The following is a 12793-nucleotide window of genomic DNA, read 5'->3' as shown; positions in this document are numbered from 1 at the left end:
ATTCATTATGTTCTAAGGACACAGTTATTGGTTGGTACTCTTTTCTACCTCCCTGAAACTTTCCTACACTCTCTGAAAGTGAAAGTGGAAAGTCAAATTCTCTTGTCCTTACAGGTCAGAAAACAGGGTAATACTTATAATGTAATTAATCATCATCATCATAATAATAACACCCAGCCTTTATTGCATTCTTAAAATATGCTAAAGAATTTGCCAAGTATTTTCTAAGCATATAATCTCATTTAATCTTTTTTACAAGGGGGTTGAAGCAGACATGGAGAGGATTGGCATCTGATTGGATGTGATGGACAGGAGAAGAGGGAAGCATGAAGGGTTACGATGGTGATGTGGCATGTGGTGGGACTACTAACAAATATAGAGGGTGCAAAAAGAGGAACATGAGGGAATATAATTTCATTTTTGAGTATGTTGTGTGTACTATCAACCCTACAATATGCCTCCTATTTGGCTTCTTTAAAACACTTAGAATAATTTGTGAAGGCAAAAAAAAATTTTAATGTGCATTTTATTATAGTGGCTCAGAGACTGAGATTTGATCAGATATGAGAATGTAAGCTCATAACTTTCAGCAGACTCTTCCAGTAGCCACTTGCTTGTCATGGTGCGCAAGCTTCCCTAAGAAAGTTTCTGGAAATTGCACTGGTACAGCAATGCAATCTGGGGAGACATTCCTTTGAAAAGCCCATCAGACTACAATTATAGTGTGTGGGTTAGACAGGGCAATGGAGGGGTTAAATGTTTCACAACTAACTATGAGAAGCTTGCTGACACAAAGTCTGATTTGAACAGAGATTAAAAAAAATACGTCTACAGGTATTATCATACGTGGGTTTTCCCTCTCTGTAATCCCACAACTACATCCCTTGGAGTGGAGGACAATGAGGAGAGACACTGCATTATTAAGCAGTCTTAGATCAGCTGATCAAACACACACAACACCCACAGGAATGTACAAAGCCGTCTTTCAGGTCAGAGACAAGTCCTTCAACCCACAACTCCACGGGGCCCAAGGATTCAGTCATCCTCACCACTTATTCACAGACAAGAGACCCTTCATCTCTCATAGAAATATAGAAGCATAGTTTATGATTCTATGTTGCTTTATACTTTGTAGGAGAAAAAACAAATCTTCCCTTGAACTTATATCTTTTCCATGGCCTTTAGATTCGTTTAATCTAGGGCCCCACACTTTCTTGTCCCAGGTTTCCAGAGCAAGTTGATTCCCCACAGGATGGGGCTCCTGAGGGGGTCTCGTCCCATGGGTGGAGCATCTTCCAGCCGGTCAGACCTTCCACACTGCCAAGATGGACCACATTTTAGCCGGTCTTGCATTTGGTATAATCCCTAAAACCACTCTCTTCCCTTCCTTTATTTACCTTTCTTCTCTACCAAATGCCTCGCCCTCCCCCTGTTGCCCTTGGTGGGCATGTCACAGTGATGGGGAGGGATGAAGGCTAACATACTAAATCATCTCACTGATACAAATTTTCAGGTAGGGAAAAGGAGGAAAAGAGGCTTCCAGTGATAGGAAGTTCCAACGTCACTTCTCACACAGACAGATCAACAGAGATCATTAAAGATTTCTTACTGTACAAAAATCCCTTTAAAAATTTAGGGAATTAGGTTGTATAAATTATGGTTAATTGATAAAGTAGAACACAATTTAGACATTAAAATTGTTTAAGCAAAATAATGACAGGAGAAAATACTTATGGTATAGAGTTAAGTGGAAAAAGCATGTTACATAACAGTATATATTACTGCGGAATAAGCTCAACTCTGAAAAAAATACATAAAATATGCACAGAAAAACGTGACTAGAAAGTATTTATCAAAGGGTGAAGGTTAGTAACATATGAATGGTGGGATTTGAGTTACTAATTTTCTTTCTTATAATTTTCTGCATTAAAAAATTTTTCTATCTGCTTCTACTTTAAAAAGCAAAGTCGTGGGCTTCCCTGGTGGCGCAGTGGTTGAGAGTCCGCCTGCCGATGCAGGGGACATGGGTTTGTTCCCCGGTCTGGGAAGATCTCACATGCTGCGGAGCAGCTAGGCCCGTGAGCCATGGCCGTTGAACCTGCGCGTCTGGAACCTGTGCTCCGCAACGGGAGAGGCCACAACAGTGGGAGGCCCACATACCACAAAAAAAAAAAAAAAAAAAAAAAAAGCAGCAAAGTCGTAATAATCAGCTGGTGATTGGCTGAAAGTCTCATTATTTGATAAACTGCACCAGCTCCAAAAATAGTGGATATTTTTATAGTCTTGGTATAATAATGTGTTTTACTTTTTAAATGGAAACATGTATACATATTCAAAGTAAGCAGAATAACTTGTGTAATATTTTGGAGTCTAGCATACACATATACAAATATACTCACACACCCTCCATATCAGAGTCTTGTTCAGTTTCTCTTTATTCATGACAAAAGGGGACCATTAGCATTTAATTTTTGAGAATTCCAGAAGTATTGTATTTTTAATGAATAATCACTTCTTATTTGATATATGGTGACATGAGGCACCATGTGGGGTTGTTCCTAATTTAACAGAATCAGCAACCAAGCCTCAGTTGAGAACAGGGGTGAGTATCCACACTCCTAGTTTCAGGGGTGAGTATCCACACTCTTAGTTTCGGGGGTGAGTATCCACATCAGGTGTGGGGACTGGCCACTTCGTTGAGCATCATACACCTTTTGATTGTTCATAGATCTTCCCCCTGCCAGAGATACTGTGGAATGGGTTAGGAGTAAAGATCAGGAATGGAATCCTGGTTTTCAGTAACGATAAAGTCATTTGGACTGATTCTTCCTGCTCAAGACAAGTAAAAACTGAATGACACACAAAAATTTTAAAACCATCAAAGAGTTAATCAGATAGTGTAGATTACTAGGCTAAGATCCAGGAGGGGATGGAAATCTAGAGAGAAGAGTCCAGCATTTAGGGCCATTTTTGCGCTGATTCTAGTTGCCAATCTAGAAGAGTTTGTTTAATAGTCTGGCCAGCCTGAAGGGACAGCAGTCAGAGTCCAGGGCCCACCAAAGGTGGGAGCCCTGGACCTGCCATTGATTAGGGACCAGTAAGGGTGAAACAGAAGTGAGTCAGCTGCCCTCGAGGGACTGCTGCCTGTCCTTCTGTTATTTGGAGGGCCCAGAAAAATCTCAAACTCTAAAACTGGATTAGGATGATCCAGGTTGTTATTTCCCTGGGCTCCTGGCAGAAACAAACAAAAATACCCTCTGACACTAATTGTTTCTACAAAAATTTTTAGCAACAAAGTTCGACATATTATCAAAGATAACCTGATTCAATAGGAGGCAAGATCCTATGGGAAGAATGAGAGGAAAACCAGAAAATAGAAAGCAACGGATGGGGAATCAAGATAATTAGAATTATACCTTGCTTTGAGAAAACTAAGACTACATTCAAAGAGGTAAAAGCAAGCCTTGAAATCTTTGACAGGCAACAGGAAACTATATAATATGGTGTAGCCGATTTCAAAAAGAGCCAAATATGAATTCTGGAACTGAAAATGTCAATAAACAAAATTAAGAGAACCAATGGAGGGGTTTAACAGCATGTTAGATACATTTGGGTAAAGAACTCATGAATTCATAGGTCCAAAGGTTAGAATGTAGGGTGAAAGTAAACATCCTTAGCAATATATATTGACATCCAGGAGGTTGAATTCAAAATATTGAGGATGCTATCTGCAACATGAATCTGTCCACAACACCAGTGGAATTCACCTGGAATCGTAGTGGGAGGGCAGTGTGTTTATCTGCACAGAAAGTGCTCTCATGTGTGCTATCTTCCTTCTATGATTTCTAGTCTATGACTTCTCAATTATATTCTCAGTTACATAGGGACACAAATAAAATGTCAGGATTTTTGGGTCCTAAAAATATTTGATAGATTCTGTAAGGGACATAAGTACAATACTTGTTGAGATGTTCTTATATGTAATGTCTTCTTGCAGTTTAAAGGAAGTTTAATTCAAATTAGCTGTTCTTTTAAATTTTATTCTGAAGTGAATAATTGTTGCAATTATTTGTCCTACGTGTTGGTCTAAGATCTGTCATGACCCATTTCGTATTGGGTATATGGTAACCTGTTTTAGTTTAACAAATTTAAAGTTTTAACTATATTAATAATTAAAAGTTCAACTTGTGTTTGCTTAGTCCCCTTGAGTTTCTTGAATGTGGCTTCTTACATCTTAGATCTTATATCTTACATCTGCCAGTCAGGTCTGCCAATATTTTACCGGGAGGATAGACCTGTATTTTTATGGCCCTTTAGTGTGACTTCGTTTCCTGGCCTGCAGAGGCCTTCTTACCCAAGGGATACTTAGACAGTTGAAGGAGTTATAGAATTTGGTTTCCTTCTTTCCACACCACTCCCATGGTATTATAAGTCATCAATCACTTATATATGGATACTTTACTCATACACTCTCTGATTTTCCTTAAGTGTTGTCCTTAATCACCCTTCCTCCTGAATACTTGAGTTCTTACTTGGATTTATGTATAGCTATCATATTTGAGACGTAATTTGTTTTTAAAAGTATCTTGTCCCACAAAAGGGACACTTGCTGCTTTTTCTTTGACTCTAGCTGGTTCATTACTTGTAGTTTTCTTTCTCAGGGCCACTAGGGGGTGATATTTTCTATCTCTTAGTCCTCATTTCTAGCAAACCATATCAATTTGCAAACACTGTGGGCTAATATTTTAAAATACTAACCAGTAATTTTTTGGGTATATTTAAAAAAATTAATAGACTTTAAAAAAATCAGTTTTAGGGCTTCCCTGGTGGCGCAGTGGTTGAGAGTCTGCCTGCCAATGCAGGGGACACGGGTTCGTGCCCTGGTCCGGGAAGATCCCACATGTCACAGAGTGACTGGGCCCGTGAGCCATGGCCGCTGAGCTTGCGTGTCCGGAGCCTGTGCTCTGCAACAGGAGAGACCACAACAGTGAGAGGCCCGTGTACTGCAAAAAAAAAAAAACCAGTTTTAGGTTTACAGAAAAATTGAGCAGAAAGTACAGAGAATTCCCTTTTATCCCCTTTTTGTCTCCTGCACAGTTAATCTTATTGTTAACAGCTTGCATTAGTGTGGTACGTTTGTCAAAATTGATGATCCAATAATGACACATTTTTATTAACTAAATCCCATAGTTTACATTAGGGTTCACTCTTTATGTTGTATATTATGTGGGTTTTACAAATGTGTAATTATGTGTACCTACCATCTCAGTATCATACACAGTAGTTTCATTGCCCTAAAAATCCTCTGTTTCACCTGTCCATCCCTCCCTTCTCCCAAAACTCTGGCAGCCACTGATCATTTTACTGTCTCCACAGTTTTGCCTTTTCCAAAATGTCATCCAGCTGGAATCATACAGTGTGTATCTAGCAGATTGGCTTCTTTTGCTTAGTAATATGCATTTAAGATTACTTTATGACTTTCTGTGGCTTGCTAGCAGAATAATATTCCACTGTATGTTGTACCACAGTTTGTTTATCCATTGAGCTATTGAAAGACATCTTGTTTGCTTCCAAGTTTGGCAATTATGACTAAAGTTGCTATAAACATTTTTATGCAGATTCTTGTGTGAAGGTAAGTTTTCAACTCACTTGGGTAAATACTAAGGAGTGCAATCCTGGATTACGTGGCTAAGAGTATTTTAAGTTGCGTAAGAAACTGCCAAACTGTCTTCCAAAGTAGCTGTACCATTTTGCATTTCTACCAGCAATGGATGAGAGTTCCCGTTGCTCCACATCCTTATCTGCATTTGGTTTTACCAGTGCGTGAATTTTAACCTTTCTAATAGATATTCAGTTGTATCTCATTGTTTATGAATTTACAATTTCATGCTGACATATGATGTTGAGCATTGTTTTCCCATATTCCAAATAATTGCCATCTGTATGGGTTTTTTTTTTTTTGGTGTCTGTTCAGATTTCTTGCCCATTCAAAAAATTGGGTTGCTTGTTTTCTTATTGTTGAATTTTATGAGTTCTTTGTATATTTTGGATACCAGTCCTTTATCAGATATATGTTTTGCTAAGATTTTCTCCCAGTCTATGGCTTTTAAAAAATTCTCTTACCCTATCTTTGGCAGAGCAGAAAAATTTAACTTTAACTTACCATTTTTTCTTTCATGGAGAGTACTTTTGATATTGTATCTAAAGAGTCATCTCCAAATCTAAGGTCATGTAGATATTCTTTCTGTATATTCTAGGGATCTTTATTTTTGCATTTTACATTTAGGTCTATGAGCCATTTTGAGTTAATTTTTGTGAAAGGTGAAAGGTCAATGTCTAGATTCTTTTCTTTCTCTTCATCTTACAATGATTTTATATTATTTTATGATCTGGTCTTTTCTCTAACACTATTGATTAAATTTGATTTTTATTTTTGTTAATTTAGAAAAGTTTCTTTCAACTTTATAACTTGTTATGCAAACCCATGTTCAAACTCCATCTCCACCAAATGCTAACTCCTGAGTGACCTTGGAAATGTTACTTATACCAAGCTTTAGATTTTCCTGTTGTTAAAATAGGGGTGTTTCTTTTAACCCTGTGGCTCTTCCATTATATTTAGACATGCACTATCCAGTATGGTAACCACTAGCCAAATGTGGCTATTAAGCACTTGAAATGTGGCTAGTAGTTTAAATTGAGATGCAAATTGAAACACACATCTAGTTCCAAAGATTTAGTAACCAAAAAAGAAAAAAAAGATAATTAATTAATTAATTTATTTTTGGCTGCATTGGGTCTTTGTTGCTGTACGTGGGCTTTCTCTAGTTGTGGCGAGTGGGGGCTACTCTTCATTGCAGTGCACGGGCTTCTCTTTGCTGTTGCTTCTCTTGTTGCAGAGCACAGGCTCTAGGCACGCAGACTTCAGTAGTTGTAGCATGTGGGCTCAGTAGTTGTGGCACATGGGCTTAGTTCCTCCATGGCATGTGGGATCTTCCCGGACCAGGGCTCGAACCCATGTCCCTTACATTGGCAGGTGGATTCTTGACCTCTGCACCACCAGGGAAGCCCCAAGATCATAAATTGTTTGTATTATATGTATGTCCAGGGTATAATATTATATATATATGGTTAAATAAAATATATTATTAAAATTAACTTCACCTACTTCTTTTTACCTTTTCATGTGGCTACTAGAACATTTAAAATTACATATGTGATTCATGTTGTATTTCTATTGGACAGCATTTCTCTCTAGAGTTTGGTATCCATTACCTTACCAAGAGTAAGTTAGAGTTCTATTTTCCAAAAATATTTTGCACTTCTTACATAGAATGCTCTCAGTATATATTATTTCCCTTTGCTTTGTACTACAAGCAGAACTTGTCACCTAGAACGTGGGAGGTGTTATTATGAAATTTTTGCTTTATAATAAGGACATAAATAGGATTATTGCAAAAATAACACAAAATACAGAGGAAGAAAGGGCAAATACAACTGGGTAAAAGTGGTGAGGCAGAGACAGATTAATTATAAAGCCAATAAAGTTTAAGTTTAAGCTGCAGGGACTTTCACTCACACAGGCTCCTTCCAGGGCCCTGAGAGTATGTGTTTGTGGGGTCTTATATTTGTAGCTCTTGAAAATGTAAGATAATCACAACCAGTGAAGACATCTGTTTCTCTCCATGTTGACTTTTCTTTCATCATACTTTGTGTCAATGGCATTGGGGTTATCACAGGCATTTTTAAGATCTGCCTCAGAAAGGTTGAATTGGGGAGATATTGAATTTGGGTTTAGTGGGCTATATGTATGTGGCTTGTGAATAAGTTGCCACTTTAGAAATGGCTTCAGGAATAATACTGCTACCCCCTACTGTCTCCAAGTTTCAGTGTTGGGACACCAAAGTGAAAGGCGAAAGTTGGCCTTGCCACATGAACTTGTCTTTTGGTGCTTGGCAGCAGAAGTATGAGTAATGAAAGAGAAAAAAGGTCTGTAATGTTTGAAGCCAGAAACTAGTTTGTGTAAAATTCTACCAGACTGTAAAATTGGAAGCAGAGTTTTCAGTTTTCACTGATGCCTCCTTTAAAGGGAAGATCTTTTCTGCCAGGAATATATTTGATATTGCAGCACATGCAATTATACATTTACTATAGCTTTTTTCTTTTTTGGTGGGAATTGAATAAATTAGATTTTATCAGAGTTACTGTGTGTGTAGGGCACAGACTAGCAGTACAATAAGCAACGAGAATGTCTGTGTGTAAAGTCACACACATGTGGTAGATCACTATGCTATTTTCAATATATAACCAGGGAGAGGATTAAAAAATGTGAATGTAACATCATTCAAAGTTATTCTCAAAATTTGGTGAGGATTCTTGGGGGTCCCTGAGATTCTCTTTTTTTTTTTTGCAAAGTTTGATAAAATTTTAGTGACTGCATATACTCCTGGAAACATGACCACACTCAAGATACAGATGTTTCCATCACCATAAAAACTTTACCCGAGCAACCGTTGTGTCGATCCTTCCACTGACCCTGGCCCCAGGTGGCCACTGATCTGTTTTCTGTCACTATAACTTTGCATTTTCTGAAATTCCATGTAAATGGACCTGAGATTCTTTTGATAGGTCAGTGAGATAAAACTATTTTCATAATAATATAAAGATTTCAATTTCCTTTGTCATTCTCATTCTATGAAGAATATACGGTAGAATTTTCCAGCAGCTACATATGTGATATTGTGACACATGAAGATTGAATGCAGAAGCAGATAAGAGAATCCTAACATCTTCTATTAAGTCAGACATGAGAGTTCAAAGATAAAACCATTCTTCTCACTAAATTTTGTTAATTAAATTGAGCATTCTCATCAAATTAAAAAAGTTATTTTTAATTTAAAAATGATGCTATTTGTATTGACATGTAGTTTATATGTCATTGATATTTTAAAATGAATTAATAACTAAACATTTAATGTTTTGTAGTTTTAATTTCTACCATCAAAAATGTTTTCAGGGCTTCCCTGGTGGTGCAATTGTTGGGAGTCCGCCTGCCGATGCGGGGGATATGGGTTCTTGCCCCAGTCTGGGAAGATCCCACATGTCGTGGAGTGGCTGGGCCCGTGAGCCATGGCCGCTGAGCCTGCGTGTCCGCAGGCTGTGCTCTGCAACGGGAGAGGCCACAACAGTGCAAGACCCGCGTACCGCATTAAAACAAAAAATGTTTTCAATGATCAAATTCCTATTCCAGTAGGTCCTCATTTAATTTCATTGAAAGCTAAGAATAAGAAACTACCTGAGCTGTAAAAGGCCATTAAAAGGACATTGTCATTCTCAACACCAGCACCAGTATTTGAAATTCTTTGTTTGTTTTGTGTCCTGGAGGTTTTCTATGACATAACACTTTTCCACAGTGAGATCAGTGACAGATGAGACATAAGTCTTTTTTCTGTAATGTGAGAAAAGAGTGACTATAAAAGTAGAGGAAGAAATGTAGTACATGTTCTCAGATCTATCTTAGGAAAGTCCATATGTGGGATGTAAATGTGGAAACTGAGCCCTTAAATCCATCTGTTTGCCTTTAGCCTTGGGAAGTTTTCAGATTCCCCCAAGTGTAGCATACCCAGGAAGACACCTGATCTCAGTGGTTTAGCTGGCAATTATATACCTACACTAATAATTAAAGTATATTGAGGAAGACCAGGGAGAAGATGTGGGGCTGGAAGGACAGGTAATTTTAATTGGTTTGAAGGATATTGAAAGTAAACAAAATGAATTTCTACAGTGGTTTGGAGTTTACAGAACACTTTCATGTATTACCTGTTTTGATCATCTTGTTAAACTTGTGGGGTATCTATAACAGGTTTTTGCCCCCATTTTACAGATAAGGAAAATGAGGCTCAGAGAGAATGTTTTTTGATAGAGGGTTACCTAGGAAATCTTTTGATTAGCACTTTTTTTTTTTTTTTTTTTTTGCGGTACGTGGGCCTCTCACTTTTGTGGCCTCTCCCGTTGCGGAGCACAGGCTCCGGACGCACAGGCCTAGCGGCCATGGCTCACGGGCCCAGCCGCTCCGCGGCATGTGGGATCCTCCCGGACCGGGGCACGAACCCGTGTCCCCTGCATCGGCAGGCGGACTCCCAACCACTGCGCCACCAGGGAAGCCCTGATTAGCACTTTTAATTAGTATCACATGACATTAATGGCAAAGTATTTTTTGAAAATTAAATTCTAATTTACTCTTATTTGGCTATAAAAATCTTAACAATTCATAATATGTTATTCAGCTCTGCAAATTTGAAACACTGTGGCTAATAAATCTTTAACAACTAGTAAAATTTTAACCACCTGAAAAACATAACATGGAATATATTGTGTGGGTATATATTTAGGTTTTTTCCATACTGATGGGGCTGACTCAAATATAATGAGGAATGTTATTAAACCTATTCATATCTTTCCTATGTGGGACCTCTACTGTAGTTTATAGTAATCCCTCCAACTCCCTCCCACTCTGAATGAACTGCAGTGGTCTGGGTTATAAATTTAAATCAGATTAAATTCTACCTTTTAGATGTGCAGAGCAAGAGTCTCAACTTTAGTGGATACTTTAAAAATTTTTATTTTATTTATTTTTTTAAATTGAAGTATAATTAATTTACAATGTTGTGTTAGTTTCATGTGTATAAAAGTGATTCAGTTATATATATTTGTGTGTATATATACATTCTTTTTCAGATTCTTTTCCATTATAGGTTATTACAAGATATTGAGTATAGTTCCCTGTGCTATATTGTAGGTCCTTGTTGTTTATTTTATATACAGTAGTGTGTATATATTAATTCCACACTCTTAATTTATCTACCCCCCCATTACCCCCTTTGTTAACCATAAGTTTGTATTCTATGTCTGTGAGTCTATTTCTGTTTTGTAAATAAGTTCATTTGTATCATTTTTTAAGATTCCACATATAGGTGATATCATATGATATTTGTCTTTCTCTGACTTACTTCACTTCATATGATAATCTCTAAGTCCATCCATGTTGCTGCAAGTAGCATTATTTCATTCTTTTTTATGGCTGAGTAGTATTCCATTGTATATATATACCACATCTTCTTTATCCATTCATCTGTCGATGTACATTTGGGTTGTTTCCATGTCTTGGCTATTGTAAATATTGCTGCAATGAATGTTGGGGTACATGTATCTTTTCAGATTATAGTTTTCTCTGGATATATGCCCAGGAGTGGGATTGCTGTATCATATGATAGTTCTATTTTTAGAATTTTAAGGAATCTCCATACTGTTCTCTATAGTGGTTATACCAATTCACCTTCCACCAACAGTGTAGGAGGGCTCCCTTTTCTTCACACCCTGTCCAGCGTTTATTGTTTGTAGACTTTTTGCTGATGGCCATTCTGACCTGTGAGAGGTGACACATCATTATAGTTTTGATTTGCATTTCTCTAATAATTAGCAATGTTGAGCATCTTTTCATGTGCTTTTTGGCCACCTGCATATCTTCTTTGGACAACTGTCTATTTAGATCCTTTGCCCATTTTTTTGATTGGGTTGTTTGTTTTTTTTGATATAGAGCTGTGTGAGCTGTTTGAATATTTTGGAGATTAACTCTTTGTGGGTTGCTTCATTTGCAAATATTTTCTCTTATTCTGTGGGTTTTCTTTTCGTTTTGCTTATGGTTTCCTTTGTACAAAAGTTTTAAAGTTTAATTAGGTCTCATTTGTTTATTTTTGTTTTTATTTTCATTATTCTAGGAGGTGGATCCAAAAAGATATTGCTGCAATATATGTCAAAGAGTGTTCTGACTATGTTTTCCTCTAAGAGTTTTATAGTATCCAGTCTTACATTTAGGTCTTTAATCCATCCATTTTGTATTTATTTTTGTATATAGTGTTAGAGAATGTTCTAATTTCATTCTTTTACATGTAGCTGTCCAGTTTTCCCAGCACCACTTATTGAAGGACTTGTCTTTCTCCATTGTATATTCTTGTCTCTTTTGTCATAGATTAATTGACCATAGGTTCATGGGTTGATTTCTGGGCTTTCTATCCTGTTCCATTGATCTGTATGTCTGTTTTTGTGCCAGTACCATGCTGTTTTGATTACTGTAGCTTTGTAGTATAGTCTGAAGTCAGGGAACATGATTCCTCGAGCTCTTTAGCAGGTATTTTATCAATTTCATTTCTTACTCAGGCATACCAAATTAACGATTAAATGCCATAATCACTAGCTCTGTGTATAAGCAACTTGAGGACAGACAATATGAATTATAATTCTTGACTTCCACTGCATATTTTAGATGCATATGTAATTTGCTTTTAATTTGAATATTAAAAATTAAATTTGTGGCTCTTATGGGATAGAGTGGGTCATAAGGTAGTTGTGAGGAAATTAGAACTCTTCTTACACAGCTGGATGTCCACTCCCATGACTGCAGCATTGTCTGCTTCCAAAGAAAGTCTAGACCAAGAGTACCATCTAAGTATCCTGAAGTAATGGAGTTTCTGAAATTGTCCAACTTTCTTTCACCCGCAAAGAAGAAAAAGAGTCAGTTTCAAAATACATTTTAATATACATATCTTCTGGGTCTAAGGTGGCATAATGTTATATTTTAAAGATAAATTTATCCATTTAATTAGTATTCTTTGTCAGTAGTCAGTATTCCCCAGGAGTGTATATCTTCTGAAATTTCAAGAAAAAATTTTTAGGTAAACTAAGAATTAATTTCTTCTGATACACTCCAGTATGTCTCAGTCTATTCCATAATATGATC

The sequence above is a fragment of the Tursiops truncatus genome, chromosome 5 (genome assembly GCF_011762595.2).
Source record: "Tursiops truncatus isolate mTurTru1 chromosome 5, mTurTru1.mat.Y, whole genome shotgun sequence".
NCBI classification, from domain to species: Eukaryota; Metazoa; Chordata; class Mammalia; order Artiodactyla; family Delphinidae; genus Tursiops; species Tursiops truncatus.
The sequence above is the reverse complement of the archived record's forward strand: the minus strand, read 5'-3'. Positions refer to the sequence as shown.